General features: G+C 43.2%; 1 long non-coding RNA gene across 1 annotated transcript; it reads left to right on the plus strand.

Moving 5' to 3' along the window:
• The first annotated feature begins 1,617 nt into the window (after positions 1 to 1,617).
• On the plus strand, positions 1,618 to 2,880 carry LOC113999285. Its single transcript, XR_005565544.1, has 3 exons — positions 1,618 to 1,885; positions 2,032 to 2,133; positions 2,712 to 2,880. It is a non-coding gene; the product is annotated as an uncharacterized LOC113999285 (long non-coding RNA).
• Positions 2,881 to 20,169: the final 17,289 nt, after the last annotated feature.

Raw genomic sequence — 20,169 nt, forward strand, 5'->3', positions numbered from 1 at the left:
CGATCTAACGGCACCGGGCTGATAATCGGGCCGGGCTTCCTCCAGCACTCCGCTGCTCTGGCTACGGAAAGCTGAGAGCTGGGAGGCTTCTCTGCACTCTGCAAGCAGAACGTTTGAGACAAATGCCACATAATCCACACCTACAGAGAGTAATCCAAAAAGCAACATCTACTAGAGCAATTTCAGAAATACACTTCACAACACCTGCAGAATTAAAAGCAGTTTTTGTATTGCTTATGTATTTTTATCATTGATTACCTTCGAGATAAACACAAAGAAATAAATGACTTTATTTCTTCATTTTATTTTGATAAAAATAATGAAAATGTAATTTAAGCTCACTCAAGGAAAGAAGAAGCTACTGAGAATGTTCAGTAGATATATAAGTGACATGAGAAGTGTAGTTAAAACTTTTCACAATGCTTTCAATATTTCCACAGTTACATTTATAAAATAACAGCAAGTTTTAGAAAAATCTACCAGAGTGTTATATTAAAAAAAATTTAAAAAAAAAATCAATAAGATCATTGACTGAGCCCTTAAAAATTACAGGGTGCAATTTGAGAAAAAACTCACCCAACTCTACTTATTAATATTAAATAACCAAAGAGTTGTGGTAGCTTCTGGGAAAAAGGTCCTTGGAGTGTTATCAGCACTCTTCATAGGAAATCTTATTTTTTAATTTCCATCTAAATAATCAGTGAAATTCAGCAACACTTCTCCACTGCACAGAGCAAGAAATTGCCACTGTTAATCCACACCGTGACAATCAAAGCCTTTGCTGGACAAACTCATTCAAATGACACAGCCCTTGTGCCAGAGACTGGGGAAACAAAATAAACAACAGAATGTAATACCATTTTCAGAAAAGTCTGAAATGAAACAAAGACTCTTCCAAACCCTGATCTCACAACTATGACGTTTTGTTAATGGCAACGAGCATTATTTCAAGATCTAAAAAATATCGAAGAAAGATCAAGCAAATGTTTTAGCTAGCACTCTAAAACTCCATGGTTTATTTTTCTACTCATGTTGTCACCTGTTACCTATACTAAAAATCTGTGTTTGCACACTCGTATTTTACTCAATACATTATTTCTCTGCCTCATTTCGTGGCCTTAATATTTACGTCTATATATACAAAAATTAATATGGATTTTAAAAAACCCAAACAACAGTCCCAGTTTGAATTTTTCGACTGTAACTTAGCCCATTATCCCTGTCACTATTTACAGCATTATAAAAACTTGCACATGAAAAAAACAAAAAAACACTGCTGGGGCTCACTCCAAGAAAAATCCAAACCTTCAAATACTTCTGAATTACTAATACTTCTATACAATGTCTTGGGGGTTTTTTTCTACCTGTTTTTTTATCACAAAAATTTCAAAATGACCGAATAAATAGAGATTGAGTCTGCTGCATGCAATGTAAAAGCTGATCCCTTTCCTGAGAAGAACTCAAGAGAAAAGGCATTTCTTGGGGCTAGAAGCATTACCAGCAATTGAGACTCTGTGGATGACATCACTGGAAGCAGCATGTCATTTGTTCCAACTGATGCCATGTGCTCACAGAAAGCCAGTATTCTACAAGGCACTGCAGCATATTTATCCTTCCCTTCTTGCTGACACTCCTGTCCCTCCCTCCCACCTGACACATGGAACACGTGGGAAAGGCAGTGCCAAGGAACCATCTGACAAACGGATTTCACCCAAACCAAAGTGACCCTCACAGATGTGAGGCTGCATCCCAGGCTAGTCAGCATGGCCTGGTAACTGAGATCAGGAAGAGAATTCCCCACATTCTGTTCGTACGATGACCTTGGATAACTTGGCTCTGTTCTTGTGGGATTTGGAGCTCTGCTCCCGGATGGATGTGAGATGAGGTAATGCCGTTCAGACGGGGCTGAGCACTGAGACGTTACAGGCAGAGCTCAACCCTTCTGGCCCCAGTTCTAACCTTGTAATTACACTTAACTGGGTCAGTGGAATTTCTCAGCTGCCACTCGTTTCTTTGCTTCTGCATTTCCAGAGTGCCGGTTCCATATGGACAATAAACTAATGGACTGTATTTCAAAACCATCTGACTGCAAGAAGCCCAGATTTGTGCTGCTCCTCCGCACTGCACTGCAGGGTGAGCTTGTGCTATGCCTGCTGTCAGGGCAAGGCCTGGCCCTGACTGTCACCACGGCCACAACATGGCCACCCAACTGCAGGGAAAGCTTGGAATTACCAAGGGATGTTGCTTTAACAACAGAATCTGTCTGAAGCACAGGATAATCACATTTTTAAATTGACTCCGGGGTCATTAAAATCAAGCAATTCCATTCCATGTCTTCAGAACTGACTGAAGTTGTGAACAAGTATGTTCTATGTGGTTTGCCCCGTGAAAAAGAAAACCTTGCATTTTCAAATCTCTAGAATAACGATGGCACAATCAATGCAAGTGTTAATATAACACGTGCCAAAGCCAAGTGTCTGTTAAGTGAACCAGAGGGGGTTTGGTACCTGTCTCAATCTATTTACCCCACAAATACATCAGGATAAGCTTCTAAAACCTCATCAAACTGAACTCTCAGTAAGCCAAAACTGACCAGGGCATAAGCTTGTGCCATATCAGTCAATTATCCATAAACAACCTGCAGAGCTCTACAGATATCCATAGATATACAGGCACACTGAGATACCTTTCCTCCTCTGTTTCCTTTGCAGAGAGCAATACAGAAACCCACCAGCCCGTTGGAGAAGGCTGGACAGTGCAGATCGAGGTTTAAACCAAGCCCCAAGTCTTCAGTTCACCTCTGTAAGAGTTCTTTGCACTAACATGCATTCAGTTTGTTTCTAAAAGACCCACATCAAATTAAAAACAAGAAATTCAAAGAGAAAACAATCATAGAAGTAATAACATTCCCCCTCACCTCCATCTTCGATGGGTCACTGCTAAGGTTTTGTCTATGACCCAAATTCTGCCCACAAACAAATTTTTAAATGAAACTTCAGAATGGATGTCTGGCAACATCATAAATCACCGTATAAATAACACCACCCCCCCATGAAAAGTACACAGAACACCACCACAAGGCACATGGAGCAAGGACAGTGCTGGATATGCTCCCTAAAGTGCAGATGGTACCAAAGCAGATGTTAAGATAAAGATGAAAATTGAACCTCCTAAACTCACTCCTCCTTGTTCCTCTGCTGGGAACACCCACCCCCCTAACACACACATCACCAAAGAAAAGGCAATACCAAATACATTCACAGCATGTGAGTTATTTGCAATTTCTCATACTGAGTGACAAGATGTTAACTAAGATCTCTGCAGAGAGAACCAGCTTAAAGGGTTTATTTACTGGACAAACCACAATTAAAATTAATACTTTTCCACTTTGCTACAGCGAATTTCTTCAGCAAGACATCAGAATTCTTCATACTATGCAGCTACGGAAACGTTGGAAGTTTCAAACACTAAATATACTCGGACATAACCTTTCCCTAAAGATCCCGCAGAGCCTGGTGCTTGCAGTCGTGCAGCCCGGCCTTTTGCAGCCCCAGGCTGTTTCTGGAAGGCGGGATAGGCAGGCTCCGGGCCATCCCTCCCCGCAGCTCACGCAGGGATCACCCCTGGGTCACCTGTGAGTCCCCTCTCTCACACCAGCCTCACAGTTGTACCACCCAGCTCCCCTGTCTCACCTGTCTCACATCTGTACCACCTGGCTCCCCTGTCTCACATCTGTACCACCTGGCTCACATCTGTACCACCTGGCTCACACCTGTCTCACATCTGTACCACCTGGCTCACATCTGTCCCACCTGTCTCACACCTGTACCACCTGGCTCCCCTGTCTCACATCTGTACCACCTGTCTCACACCTGTCTCTCACCTATCTCACCTCTGTCACCTCTGTCTCCCACCTGTCTCCCCCCTGTCTCACACCTGTCCCCCGTCTCCCCCCTGTCTCTCCCGTCTCCCCCCTGTCTCCCCCGTCTCCCCTCTGTCTCCCCCCCGTCTCTCCCCTGTCTCCCCCCCGCTCTCCCGTCTCCCCCCTGTCCCCCCCCGCTCTCCCGTCTCTCCCCTGTCTGTCCCCTGTCTGTCCCCCCCCGCTCTCCCGTCTCTCCCCTGTCGTCCCCCCCCGCTCCCGTCTCTCCCGTCCCCCCGCCCTCTCCCGTTTTTTCCCCCCTGTTCTCCCCTGTTCTGTCCCCCCCGCTTCTCCGTCTCTCCCCTGTCGGTCCCCCCCCTGACCCCTCTCGTCTCTCCCCTGTCTTTCCCCCCGCTCCCGTATTCCCTGCGTCCCCCCCGCTCTCCCGTCTCTCCCCTGTCTGTCCCCCCCCGCTCTCCCGTCTCTCCCCTGTCCCCTCCCGCTCTCCCGTCTCGCCCCGCCCGCCGCTGCGCTCTGGCGCCCCCTGCGGGCCCGGCTCCCCGCGCGGGTGTCCCGCAGCCGCTCCCCAGGGACAGGTCCCGCCTTCCCTGGGAACATTCCCGGGGCAGCACAACAGAACAGTAGGACACAGGCTGGCAGACTCCCCGGGAAGGCATTCCTGAAGGGCAGAGGAGTCCAGGCAGGCTGGAAATCCTGAAGCAGGCTGCCACCCTTATGGATGAGCAAAGGACTGTAACGTGTCTACGTGGACTTTAATAAAGCCTCTGACGGCATTTTCCACAACATTCTCGTGGAGAACCTGGCAGTCCATGGCTTGGACAGGGGCTGTCCACTGTGTGTAAAACACTCGAGAGTGGTGGGGAATGGAACTCCACCCAGCTCCAGCTGGATGGCACTGACAGGACTCTGCAAGGAGCAGGTGTTGATTTAACCTTCATTTTGCTTTTTCATTGGCAGGGCTGTCCTGCAGCAACGAGACCAAAACCTTGCAGACATAAACTTACTCTTTTCAGAGCACAGGTGCACATAAGCCAACTGCTGTGCTTTGTGCTGTGGCAATACTCCTGCAGTTCCACGGGGTCAAACTAGTCCCACCCAGGTCACCGCTCTGGCTAAGCACAGGAAAGCTGAGGTCCCCAACCCTGCACAGAGCACAGACACACCAGGGAATTAACCAGGCATTTTGTCCTTTCCTGAGTTGTGAGGCTGACAGATTTTGCTGGTACACACCACCTTCAAATCACTGACTGATCTGAAGAACTAAAAGTGGAAATTAAAACCCACCAGAGTCCTATTAGTCCAACTTCTTTATCAGCACCAACAAATACGTTTTACTCCCATCTTACTGTTTGCAAAACTTTGTGTGCTCATCTGTGTGCACAAAAATATTTGTGTTCATGTGTGTTTATATACCTAGGGCATACTGGGACAAATCAAGTCATTAACAGAATTCATCCGGTAGGAGAAATTGGGAAGGACCAGAAGTATTTCAGTCCTGCAGCAAATGTTTACAAACAGATGCCTCTAAATAAAGTCAGGTAAGGACTCCCTCAAATTTTCAGGGCTCTAGAACAAACACTTGAAAAAGGATACGATAAAACCAAGAAGGACTTGGGATACACTGTCAGTGCATTTACAGTCTCAGAGACTAGTTATTCAATACAGTATTATTTAAATTTACATTTGAAGTCCTCCTATTTTGCCTTTCAGAAATATAATAACCTATGGGACTAAAATAGGCAAGCATCCTTTTTTCCCCTGTTTAAACATTATTAAACAAGCAGTATAGGCAGGAGAAGCTTATACAACATGCAGCCAGTTGAACGCCAAAGCAAATCAGCAACTTGTATGATTATCAAGAGAAAAACAACTTATCAACTTAATGGGTAATTAAACTCAAGATTCCTTGACTCTGATATAGGCAGGATTTCTTCTTAAACACTGACTAAAAAATGTAAGGATCCAGCAGTGTGTTTGGATCCTGTAGCTTGCCCCAATGGCATCCTGAACCACCTCTCAAGAATAACTGCTCTTGTTTTCAAGGCAAACATTGCAAAATACTGAAGTGTGGAAATATGAAACATCCACGTGTAACCAAACACAAAGGCATGAAGACAGACAGACAGCCTTTTCCATATTTTGGGCAGTAAGATTATTGCTGCCCAAAGTCAAATTAGCTAGTCAGAAGCAAGAGTTTTCTAGGTGCCAACCTTTGACTGACACACACACATCCTACTATTCCTCAGAATTCCCCATGCCCAGGATGGAGACAAGCAGCTTTTTAAACTGGAGCAGAGTTTATGCAGACCAGATGCAACCATAAAAATACAAACCACTTGAACCTTAATAAAATACACAGTAATGAAAATGTTGTAAAACAGATACTAAAACCATAAAATACTAACAAGCTTAATCAAAATGAACCAGGGTCAAAGCCACTAAGTCCAGCCATCATCTGCAGAAAGCCAACAAACACCAGATGGATTTTGGTGTGGGGCAAGAGGAGGAGAAAAAACCCAAACCTATTTTGAACATCGTAGCAAACTTACAAGCGATACAGAGAAAAAAATACTCAGAGCATTTAATATTTGACTGACTTGAAAAGTTACAGGTTTTTTACTAAAATTCATTCAGTCACAACTCGTAATCTATCCTGTAAGAGAGACATCTGGTATGTGTTAATAACATACAAACTGAGGGACAGTTGGCATTTCTCTCCCCCTCAATCCCTTCTTTAATGCTATTTTCTGAAGAACTTTGTAAAACTCTTCTGAAACAAGTCACTCCACTTGACTGCAGATCTATAAAATCCTAAGCATTTTTTTAAGACACAGATCCTTATAACCTAGTATTGGTTACATGTATGAGGTTACTTTATTTGTCATAACAAGTAACATCTATGTGAAAAAAGTAATACGAAAATGAAGTAACGCTCATTTTGAAAAATAAATATGTAAATGTGACAAAGCAGGAATGAATATCCCTCCCACATTCCTCCTGAAAATGAGCTGCCCCATCTGAACACTTTATCTCAGTATTTTCCTTTTTATAGGAATGCAGTTCCCTGTTTACCAAACTTTCTGAACCACTTCAACCTTCAATTCTTTCAAGGCAAACACTACACTCCTTAGCACGGTTTGGTATTAGTATGATGCTGTGACTGCAAATACCACGGTTTCATAAAGTACAGTTCACCTTGGGCTCTACAGGGCAGTGTAGTATTCAACTCTATGCTGATTTTGAAAGCAACAGAAAAATATTTTTGCATTTTTAGACTACCAAGGTTTAGAATTCACTTCTCTGGGCTGATTGTGCTGTGCTTGCTCAGACCCAGACAAGTTGCCTGACCTTCATGCACTTTTGGGATCAAAATCTCTAATACTTTGAAGCCCAAATATTTAAAAAGCCTACAAATTTACAAAGCAGACTTGAAAACACTGGTTGACAACTCCTTTGGTTTTTTTTTTAATAAGTCTTTGCAAGCATTTTCCTGAGCAGGGACATTTGATTCTTTTTTTCCTTCTGTAATAAAAGTGAAGATCTGTGGCTCAGTAACTGCAGCTTCAGGAAAAACACCGAGTATCATGAGACAGACACGAAAATCACAAAGAACTGGCAAGAATTTCCTAGTGCAGGATTCGAGTGTGAGACTGCCAAGGGAACTGAACGTCATCCACAGCCAAGTTGCTCATGCAGTTTTCTAAAAGCAAACAGAATTGCATTCCAGATCATCACATAACATGAACAATGTGGGGAGAGTTAGGCTACTTGGGCAGGGGGAAGAGAAAAGGAAGGATTAATAGCATGAAGCACTGCCATGGATTTTCCAGGGAGACTGTGGGATCTCGCTCATTAGAGTTTTATGAACGGGTTCGACAGGCATCTGTTGGGAATGAAGTAAGTACAGTTTATCCTTTCTCCAGGCAAAGGAGGGGCCAACAGAACATCTGGGGGGCTCTTTGAATCCTGCTTTCTGTGATGCTGTACTCTGCAAGTGAAGGATGGAAAAACGCTTTGCCAACAACCCTCGAGCCCCGACACAGTGTTAAGAACTGTGCTTGGAAAAGGAATGCTGGGCACTGAAACCTCGAAAGGTTCTTTACCAGATACTGCTGTTCTCCAGCTCAGTGAACATTATTTCGTGCATTGCTCGTGAAACCTCCAAACACCACCACTGCTGACAGATTTAAAATTTTCCTACTCTGAATTCCCTGCAAGCTACAATTTTTCTTTTCTTTTTCCTTTTTCCTTAAAAAGGAAATTCCTTTATTCTCTTTAAGGATACCCAGAGAGACAAGCACATATTTCAAAATCATGTCTCAGTGCTGCCCTGATCTGTCACCCACCAGACATCACCCTGTAAATCTCCCCAAGCAATTTTGTTACAGGCAGGTAATGCTCTTTATAAACACTGATTTTTAATGACTGCTGTAAGTAGTTACAGCTTGAACTGAGTGGATATACACTGTCACTTGACATTTAAGATATCAATCCTGATTTTACTTATGTACACACACATGTGTATATGCAAGGGAAAATCCTCTCTGGGGAGAAAGAGGGATTATAACAACTGTGCCCAATGTAGCAAGTGAGGAGACGCACCCAGGAGAGGCACTTCCTCACTGGAATCCCCGGAGCTGCATCCCATACAGTTGGTTTTGCTAAGTAACTCCGTAACAACTTCGTAGCAGACTACATAGCTGAAGCACTACGAGACACATCCTGAGCTGCAGAAAACTGAGGGATGCCATTGCATACCAGTGAACCACCAGGATTTTCACAACTTCATTCTGTGTTTCAACAGATCTCTGTGCACCTGAATTCAAAAACGTCTTTGGTTTAACTGCAGAATATGTTTTAAAGGAAGAAAATTATGTTTTGTTTGCAACGTTTTATTGCACCGTGAATGTTGCCAAATTCTTATACTGAAGACGGGGGGAAACCCTTCCAGTTCCCCTTCTGTACACCACTAATTCATTTCTGTACTTCTTATTATCATTGCACCTCCCTTCCCCTCTATCCCAGCTCTCCGCTGAGGAGCCTACTTGGAGAACTTCTAGATTGCATTTTTTCCATGCACTGTTACATTTATTTCCCAGGCTTTGCCAACCAGTGGGTTTAAAGAAATGATTTGCCATCTCATATTTCAAAGGGAGAGCCCGTCGTGCAGGAACCCATCCCACTTTCCATGTTCATCATCGACACCGAAGATGCCAAACACAAATAGCTTTCAAACCTGCAAACCTTTGGGAAATACTTTTCTGCCTGGGAATATTAAGAGACAACAGGCATCTTAGGGACTTTTTCACATAGTATCCTTTTTCTACTAAGATTCATCTGGACTTTGCCAGCTAAAAGTCTTTTATTTCTTTCAACTCTGGAGCTGCTGCTGGCTAACTTTTGAAAAAAATTAATTCCTACTTTGAAGTTTAAAATCAGCTTTTACAAATCATGAATTTTTTTTATTAAAGGTAATAACAAACTACTCATGTGCAGAAAAGTATGTCCTACAATGCAGATGTGGGCATGTAAATCTGCAAGGGAATGTGCACTACTTCTTTATTGCAACTTACAACATAGCTGCTGTAATTAAAATAATTACTAGTTCTTCCATAAGATTATCTGAATCTGTACTGGTTCCTTCTGTATATAAAAAATAGCCAGTGACCTAATGACCATCTTCAAACACTTTGATGAAATAGAGAAAACTCAAGGTAGCATCACCACAATAACTTCTTTGAGAAAAGACCCTGTGACCAGGGAGGAAAAAAAAGTTTCCTATAGTTAAAACAACTGTTTTTCAGCTGTGCTGTCTATTAAAAATGTTCTGTTTCCAGACACAGACTAATTATGTCAGAATTAATCTGAGGCAAATACTATCTTCAAAATAGTACTCGTAGGGCTATAACAGTAACAAGGAGAATTTGGTTTAATTTCTCCTTAAACCATTAATTTCATACAGTCAGTATAAAAATCTACAGTCTAAGTCATTTTGCTTTAGGTAGTCAATGTTCCCATATGAGCCGCAGACAGGAAACATTTATAAATCCTTCAGGATGTCTTTTTATAATATTCTCACTTTTTGTTCATTACTACACTTAGGTTGTGCATTTAGTTTTGCTTTAAGCCATATTTCTTTCACAGAGGCTCAGGAGTTGTGGGGAAAAGATCCATGCCAGAAGCAGAGTCAAGTGAAAAGCAGCTATTCCTCCCAGCTCCCCACTGCAAGCAGTTCTAAACACAGACCCTGCATCCCTGCACAGGGGAGCAGGGATGGGACAGAAGGGGAACCCAGGTCAGTGCCATGGAATCACAGAGCACCAGGAACCCCCCCTGACCGTCCACACAAGACAAACCCACTCCTATCCACAGCTGCTTTGAGGGCGGTCATTGCATTTGCAAGTTTTCCACCCCAACTCAGGTAGAAATGGGGGCTTATAAGACAGTAAGACAGAGTGACCATTTAAAACATGCAATGCCAAATACAGCGTGCTCCTTCCACAGCCTTCCCTGAATCCTGGCACCACGGCTTGCTCCATGGATTATGCTCTAAACAAGCCAAAGTGCTGCTCTGCCCGTGTCACACACCAGGCTGCCTTAACAAGGAGGAAAAGGGACAGGCACAGGAAGGATCCTCTCGTTTGCTGCCCCTTCTGTGGTGGAATTGAGACACCTCAGTGTCTCAGTGTTCCCAGGATAACTGCAAAGTGAGGAATGATTATCACTGCTGTTCTACAAAAGAAGAGTGGCTTTGGGGCTGTTTGAAAGGTACTTAGGTGCCTAAGGATGCAGACAGGCACCTACTGCTATTTTAGCTCTTCACCTAATTCGCAGATTTAGTTGCAAATTCCAGCCTTGGGCAGCAGTGTTTGATAGCTGTGCTGTCAATGAAATCATAGCAATATCATTACAGCTGTCCTTCTGAGCTTTGTGTGCTCACATGGAACCTCAGTTCAATGAGAGGAGGACAATATTCCAAAACAGCAGGGAATAGGCTTAGAGTGAACATGTATGAGCAATTTGCACCAAAATACATAACACAATTGGAATTATGCCAAGACAGGATATTAAATACCCTAATTTAGTTAGTTTAGTTGCCTGGCCTTAGATCTATTAACCACATTCTACTTCTGTAACATTATAATTTCTCCTTTCATTCTGAACTTCTAGTTCAGAATGCTCCAGCCTAGGATAAGCAAAGATCTACATTTATATCATTCTCAGTTTTAACGTTTGTTATTTAATCTTTGTATATTGTGTCTTTATCTGGAGTTAAAAATATTTTATGAACTGCATCAGGTTGCACACAACAAAGTATATTTATACAGCTACAAAATTCTCTGTTAACAAACTGGGTGCTATTTAGCATTAAATGGGTTAGAAACATTTGCAAAACAGCTCCCAGCACCACTACTGCATGGAGAGGTTGTCAACATGGCCAGGAATTCTCAAATACATACCTTAAATCAACTTAGAAACATTAACATTTCAAACTTCCCAAATCAATATGGAATACTAGAAAGCCAACATTTATTTTTCTATTTTTACAGGGCCATGCACATTCACAAATTGTATCAGACATATATGTATGTCACTTCCAAAATAAAAAGTGGATAGCGAGTGTTTCCCACCTAGGTTTTCTTCACATCTTCTATAGAATTTAGTTATCCAGTGTATCCAAGGTAGAATCACTGGGACTAAATGCCAGCTGTGCCTGTTCTGTGGCAGAGGTATCAGCTCTAACTCTGCTCTCCCAGCTGCCGTGGCACGAAGTGAACTGGCCTCAGTGTGCAGCTCTCAGTGCCACGTGCTCACAGAGCTGTTCCCATCTGCCTTCTGCAGGACAAGCTCACAGCACAGGTCTCTGGGCTTCAAACTCTGATCCCTGTTTTATTTACTGTGCACCTTTGGATAAGCAAACACAAGCTCAGTGAGAGATACTGAGATTTATTTTTTTCTTTCTGCACCTTTTAAGCCTTATGGATGTTTAGCTTTTCAAACCCGTTCCATGACCCAAATGCACTCTGGCTCATGGGTACCTGTACACACAGACACACACTCTCCTTTTTCCTGGGGAAACAACTACCACGGCCTGCGGCCTCAGCCCTGCTGGCTGCATCCAGCACTGCCATGAGACACAGACCTCCTGCACACCACCTGCACCTGAGCTCACAATGAGAAACAACCAGCTCCGTGTGCTCTGGGTCACTTGCACGTGCATTTAGCTGACCATATTTTGTTCCTAGCAGACACAAAATCCAGCTGCGCTAGTCACCTGCTTGGCATGACCCTTCTCCCATCACCTGCAAATCAGCAGAGCTCAGCTGAGTTGGCACTAACCTCTGTTTTCTGAACAGGCCACAGTCCTGATCAAAGCCAGTCTGCACAAAGACAGTGCTACTCCTTTTGACTGGAGTCACTCCAGTAATAGCAGGGATGTTCTTTGTAGGATCAAGTGAAGCAACATACAGAGAGAAGTCTTCTTGGCTCTGAGACAGCAGAACACTCAAATACAGAGCATCTTGATTTACTGCTAGATTAGTTTGTGAACTGACAGTGCTGACACAGTCAAAAAAATTAAAAATCGTCTTTCACAGGAGCAACCAGAATGAGGCAGAGAATCACCTCTAAAAAATGAAGCACAGGCCAGACTAAGTGCATGCAATCTCCTCTAGAGCTGTCAGATTTTTTCTTTCTGCTTCATGATTTACAACATCACAAACTGTGCAGCAGACACAGTAACGGCAGAGTTTGACGTTAAATGATTTTTCTGACTCCCCTTATCTCCCCTAGTACTGAAAAGGCCATAACTGTCTGTCATGCAGCACTTTTCCCTCCTCCATAATCTCCAGAAACCAGTGTGAACATACCCTCTGAAGTGGGAGAACAGTGTGCAGGCCGTCAGTGCCCAGCTCCTTTAACAACTCTCCAGTGAAACACTTCTGCTACAGCCTCCACAGTGCAGAGGAAAGGATGGGGACTTTCAGATTTGAAGAACTTCCTCCTGTATTTGCTTTTTCATCATTAAGTTTTTGCGTGCAGCCACCTGAACTGGGGCCAAGGCAATGCCTTCACCCAGAGTCTTGGGCAGGTGAATGAACGACCACAGACACCAGGAGACCCCTGCAGTTTTGTGGTTCTGTACGGAAAAAACCTCTCGGTTTTGTGTTGTCTCTAAATAATACTGAATCTGGGATGCAGTTTGCAAGCTGCCCTGCCTTGCCCGTGAGCACATTTTAGAAGGAAGGTGCAGAAGATGTACCGCACAGCTCGGGCTGTCGAGTTCTCCTCGATGTCCCCGAGGGGAAGATGGCGGCCGGCCCCCGAGGGGAAGATGGCGGCCGGCCCCCGAGGGGAAGATGGCGGCCGGCCCCCGAGGGGAAGATGGCGGCCGGCCCCCGAGGGGAAGATGGCGGCCGGCCCCCGAGGGGAAGATGGCGCCCGGCCCCCTCGGGGAAGATGGCGGCCCGCCCCCTCGGGGAAGATGGCGGAGGCATCCGGGGGGAAGATGGCGCCCGGCCCCCGAGGGGAAGATGGCGGAGGCGTCCGGGGGGCTGAGGCGCTGCAGGGGCTGGAAGGGCCGTGTCGGCAGGGCCGTAACGCCTCCAGAGGTTCCCGCATTACCCTTGAAAAGCATCGGAAAGCAGCCTGTGAACCTGACGGAGCGACAAGAGGAGCAGCACCGAGGTGCTGCCACACGGGTGGCTGTGCCCTTCAAACAGCAATCAGCCCTGCCAGAGCTCCTGTAAATCTGTTCCTATCCACCAACCCTCTCACACACACAAGGCCACAGTACAACATATACTGAACTTAACACGCTGAACAAAGACCTTTAACCAAACTCTGAGAGATGCTAATGGAAGTCACTCAGTGCAGAAATATGTTAAAAAGCAGGCGAAAATGGACATAAACCATTGTTAACGGGCTACCGCAAGACCTTACCTTCGCAGTAATGGGAATCATTGTGAGGAAGGTGCACCATATTTGGTGGTCACACACACAGAGCTTTATCAAAGGTTACAGCCAAGAATGAGTGGAAAAAACGTAACTAGCTGGAACTTCCTAACCACCAGGGACAATGCTTTCAAAACAGCATGCAAGAAGTCACCCATAAATAAGAATTCTTGGTTAAAAATTCTGGTAATCCAAAGGACTGTACTGAAGGGTAAAGGAGCAGATGCTGGTGTTTCTTAGTGCTCTTTCTCAACAGAGGTCAGCTATCTCCTTTGTGCTTGTGTTGAGGAAGGTCCTTTAGGAAGTTTTAACAACTACAAGGCAAGGCAGGTAATGCACTTGCTGTAATCACGAACACACCCTTTGGTTTTGACATCTATTATTTTAAGGCAGGCACAGTTTTTGTGACTAGAATATGCATCCTACTTCATTACTTCAATCTGAGTCTACAATTTCATTCACATTAAAACCTATGAATTTATGCTACAGCAAATTTCAATAGATCTTCTGCCATTACACAACATAGTTCCTTTGATCTTTATTTTAAAATCAGCTCCTGCTTTTCCAGGAGTTAGTCTGGTATGCTTTGCAGCACCACAGTTGGGAAGATGTTATCACAGATGTTGCCATTTTTACTGATTAAGTATCACAGGAGTTTATACAATACATATTCTGAGAAAGCAGTCACAGATCTCTATCATTTATCTAGAAAAATCTTTTTATTCTATTCACTTAGGTCTCTATCACGATACAGTGGTTTTGGTAATTGCTGAATTATTTTCTGTGCGGTTCCCTGGCATGCCAAGATACAGCTCATGGTAACTTTTCCACAGATGAGACAGAAAGACGTCAAAATATGAAGTCCACAGCACCAGACTGAACAAAGAACATCAAGGAGGCCTCTCTCACATTCCTTCTCCTCCAACAATGAAGCTGCAGCTTTTGCCCTTTGCTAACTCCCTCAACTAGCCCAAGACTCGCCACCACTGGCCATGGGTGAGCACATGGGTTTCAGCTGACAGACAGAACAAAAGGCTTGGAGTTCACTTGAGACAGGAAAAAAATAGGGAGCTAATTTTGATAAGAGAATGAGTTTAAGCGCTTCAGGAGCAAGGAAAGAATGTAAGCAAAGAGACAGGAATGAGACAAGGAAACGATTATGAATGTGCTGAAAAAGAAAATATAAAGTTCCTCAGGAAGGGGAAGGTTATACAAGAGTGAAAGGGGAGGGGGAGGAAGCAAGGGAACACACTGGCAAAAACCACCGGCAAAGACTTCTGAGAAAGCACAGAAAAGGAAAAATAGGGTAAGTTTACAGCTTTCCTACTTAGATGAACATTCTATTCTCTCTATTATTATTTTTTTTTAACTTTTCGCACTGGCTACAAGAAAATGGATCTTCAAGTTCTTTTAGCCTGCCAGTATGACAGAGTAGACAGGGGAGAATCCCTCAGCAAGCGACAGGATCGACATCACAGCTACTGTCGTAGTAACTTAGAACCAGATCTCACCAACTGCCTGAAGAACTCCACCAGATGCATTTACCAGGCCTTTCTTCAGACTTGTTAAAGGGCAAACAACTGAAAACCAGCACCTGTCCTAGAAAGGCAGAACCTGCAAACAGCAGCAACGGCCCAGTAACGTGCGTGTGGCTGAGTAAATGATCAGAGACTGAGAAAAAGCAGATCATCTTCAATTTACCAGTTCACTGGTCTCTAGGTGTCAGCACTCCTGACATGCTCATTAAGCCAACGACCAGTCCTGCAATCTATTAGCTACATCCCTTCAAATTTATTGTGCTGAAATGTGCAATTAATTGTGTGTTGGTGTTACATTATTTGTTCTGCAGTCACAAAAGCTAATCCATTTCTGTCTGCTAGTTACCTAGCCTGGCAATCTTCATATATGTTGATCATCTAATGCTAAGCGAGTTATTGACATTTAGAGGCATCACAAAAGACTCTTGTAACTCAAAACTCTGTTCCTGTAGCTACTTTAAAACAGCTGACCTTAATGGAAGCAATTGCATGAGTCTAAAAGAAAACACAGTAGGAGAAGGCTAGCTGGAAATTTCAACCATCTTTTAACCTTCTCACAATTCCTGCCATTACCATAACTCTTCAGGAAATACACCATCAAAATCAGGCAATTGCTAACAGATGTGTGGTGTATTTTCAGCCTTTGTCGATACTCTGGTTACTGAGCTAGAATCCCAAATAGTCCAAACCCCCTGAGCTCAGGGGGGGCACGGCACTCCCTGATTTACTCAGCTCAAGTAATAAAAAGCCACATACTATCAACTTCATTATCCAGGGGATCCCTTATGCATCAAGCCAGCACCCACCCTGCCTTTGGAAGCGGTGTCTGGTGTTCCCTCGGGATAAGAACACCACCATCCCCCTGCTGATGGAGTCAGTGCAAGATCCCCTCAGCACTGCCAGGAACCCTCCCAGCCAGCACAGATCCACACCCCAGGGGGGACAGGACTCCAAACTCCATGGCTGGCAGTACAGTTTGGAACGCAATGGGATGTCTGCACTTCAAGGCTGAATACACAGCACTGAGCTGGCTGCCCAAGCACCCAGAATTCCCTCCCCAGGAAACCTCCTGATAAGCACACATATGCAGATTTCAAGGACAAGAAAAACCTGCATTTTGCATTGCTGGTATTCTTTCAGCTGGGGAAAATGCCTAAGTATAAACCAGGAAAAATAGGAGAATACAGAGGAAAAGAGGAAACACTGGGTTTGGATTATATAACACAAGTAAAAGCAATTTCACTGAGATTAACATCTTCTTAAAGTGGGAGCATAACCCAGAGCCAGAACCTAAAAATTATCAAAGTAGGATTCACCTCATTACTTGGACGAGCCAAAAAGCTGGGCATATAAACCCTCCTGCATAGTTAGGCACCTATTCCAAGCAAGTCACTCCACCTGTGTGCAGCCAGCCCTTCCAGAGGCAGCCTCTGCTCTGCCTGTGGAGGGCACCTGCTCTAGGAGGGCACCTGCTCTAGGAGGGCACCTGCTCTAGGAGGGCACGGTCACCACTCCCAGCTGCACAGGGAGGCACCCACCCTGCAGAGCCCAAAACCTCACAGCAGCAATCGGGGGGCTGCTCTTACCAGGACAGTTCTCACCACCCTAATTCCCCAAGGACACGGCAAAACCTACAGCCATTCTGAGACACCTGACCTGCTGAACACCAGACCCACCCTTTCTTGAAAAACTGTATAGTAAAAACTATGGGAAAGATATTTTTACTAATATTGCTCTTTACAGAGCTCTAGGAATATGAAACACTGACCAGTTCTTGTAACAAAATGGGAGTAAAGTTTAACCAATTTATGTATGCTTTCTTCTGGTTTAACATTAAAAATATTTTGCCTTTTTTATTTACTTTAAAAATGAAGAATAAAAAAAAGTATATGAGGGTCTGAAAAACAACCTCTGCGTATATTCTAGGATGATAATCAAATTTGTTTGGTTTGTTGTTCAGAAACAATTTTAGAAAGGGATACTCATGGAAAAAAATGAACTAGGAGAAAAACATGGCTAAAAAGTTCTGAGAAAAATGCAGTTTGTGAAAAAGATGCTTTATGTCTTCTTTACAAGGCAAATGAACCACATGAAAGACAGAATTTTTATATTACATTAAAATTTATATTACACTGCATGAGAAATAGTTCTGTTAAATGAGGCATTAAGAAAAGGGAAAAAAAGAGATAAAACTTCATTGCCACTTGGTAAAGAATTCCTAGCCAGTGCACCCATCTGCCACGGGAGGGAAAGTAATCCCACAGAAATAAAACAAGGAAAACATGCTTGCAAAGCTATCATAAATTTGGGGTTCTTGGACTATGAACATTTGAAGTTTTACGAACATTTAACCTAAACATAATTTCTTGTTATGCATTACCAAGTAAGGCTAAACATTTAATGAGCATTTGTTGCACAAAACCATACTTTAAGTCTAAGTGAACATCAGAGCAAATGATACAAGGTTTAAGGTATTTTAAAATAAAGATATGTTTGAAGCAGTTATTTAAAAAGAAAAGCATCCCTAAAACTGACAATTCAGAACTTGAAACAGCCTGGTATGTATTATAATTTAATCCTGATCTAGGAGATCAAAACGTATTGCCACAAAATTTCCCTGTGGTGATAAACCTTCAAATCCAAAGCTGTTCTCCTGTGCACCACCAACACTTACAGATCAGGTCAGACTGCTCAAACTCACTCTGGGAGGTCAATACTTAGGATTTCTACCTTTGCCCAAACTTGTGTTATTTTACTGAACTCAAGCTCTAAATCAAAACATTCTGGTTACAGAGAACACACCTGAGTTGGCAATGAGCACTTAGATCTCACCTATGAAAAGTACTGTGAGCCCAAATAAAGGTGTCGCTTTTTCTTCCAAGGGACAATGAACTTGTACCCAACTTAGAGGTGAAAAATATATACCAAAATAATTTTATATTTGGTATATAAAGCTGTATATACATAGGAGCTATGTATCTTGTAAAATTAAATCTCTAAATCCAATTCTTAAATATTGATCTTATACAAGAAGAGCTTAACAGTTTATGCTAAAACGATACTACATCTGAATGAAACCCTCGGTAAACATTTGTACTATTATAAGTCATAAAAAATACATGCCCTGTATTAACTTTGTACAAACTACTGAAATATTTGCAGGATGAGTTCTTTTCGGTGTGAACCACTGACATGCAGCAGATGAATTCCTCCCTTTTGGATGCTATACCATACAGAACAGGAGTTGTGGAATACATTTTCACCCTCCTAAAACTCACTAAGAACCTCTCATTTTGCCACTTGCAGTCATTCTTCAGCACAGTTAATTAGGAAGTGCTAGCTTACATTTCACCTCTTGTTAATTAAAGAAAATAAATGTTATTTCCTAGGTAAGTCAACATGAAAGAAATTAAGACCCCAAAGTTCTTAGCTATTATAGTTTAACCTGACAAGCGAAATCACTCTGTAATGGCAGAAAAACCCTTCTGATATCCATCTGATACTCCTTAACAAACTAAGACATGTCTACGTCATGAATAAAGCATGGGAATGCTAATGGAACCAGGATCCACATGGCTCCAGGGTATCAGCAGAACTCCACTCTGAGCTGCTACTGCTCCACAAGCTGTGTCAATTTGAATGGAGATCTCTGAGGGAGTTGGTGGCTGAATCCTTGCAGCCTCTGTGAAAGTAATCACCACAACTGGCTTTTCATGAGGAGTCCCGGGAAAGGAAGAGGGTCTGAACTACCTGGGTGTGGGAATTAACTGTTTCTTCTAGAAGAAGAAAAACTTCAATTAAAAATGAATAATTAAATAATGTGATTTTTGCATGCATTAGGCTGTTCTTCATCCGAACTGCAGGTAAAACATGTCACCATCTCCTCACACCATATTTGCAGTGTGAAAAAGACAATAAATTACTTAAAATGTGATATAGGCAAAAGTGAAAGGGCAAGACAGAAAAAGAGTCGATATTATCGTAATACTGCAAGATAGTGTCTAACTTAAAAAGTAATTTACCTGGCCTATTTCATCACTGGGTTTGAGCACTGGTGCCAGTTTATGATGCTAAAACCATCTGTACACTAAAAAGCATGTTCAACACCACAGAGTGGATCCTAGAGTACACTGAAGAGCAGTGTACACAACACAGCACAGTGCTACACTAACTTAAAACCAAACACACCAACCCCAAGCCTCTCTGCAATCTCTAGAGCCAAACTGGGAGCCTGCAGCAGGATTCACATTCCTTATGTTCAGCCGTGGCAGCAAGAGACAAACCAAAGAAGTGTACCCTGGCCTCGGCATTTTCTTCCAGCAGACTGGGAAGAGCTCTGTAGAAATGAAAACTGGGTTCATCTGCAAGGGCCACAGGAAGTTTTGCTCTAAAAAGCAGGTCTCGGGGTGCTGTGTGTGCAGGGGCCTTGCCTCCTTGCTTCTAGAAATGTGGATAAATTGTTCAGACTTCAGCTCCCTATAGAGAAATACAACCTCTGTAATTGCTATCGAGGTCAACGAGAACAGGGTAAGTGCTTAAGTGCTGGATATATAATTTACATCAGCCTGGAGCAATTCTAACATGAATTTTCAACTTTTTCAACATCTTTGTTTAATGTTTATTCAAAGGCTGCAGTTGTGAAAAAATAGTTATCACTTGAGTCTCTGACAACAATTTCTGCCTTCAAATACATCTACTGCTTTTTTTCCCAACCATCTACGGCAAGATTTAGGAGAACTGGACTTCAGGTTTTCAAGTCAAATGGCATCACCTTCCCTTGCAAAATAACCACCCCAA

The sequence above is a fragment of the Pipra filicauda genome, unplaced genomic scaffold (genome assembly GCF_003945595.2).
Source record: "Pipra filicauda isolate LSUMZ 115617 unplaced genomic scaffold, ASM394559v2 scaffold493_size893225_pilon, whole genome shotgun sequence".
Classification (NCBI taxonomy): domain Eukaryota; kingdom Metazoa; phylum Chordata; class Aves; order Passeriformes; family Pipridae; genus Pipra; species Pipra filicauda.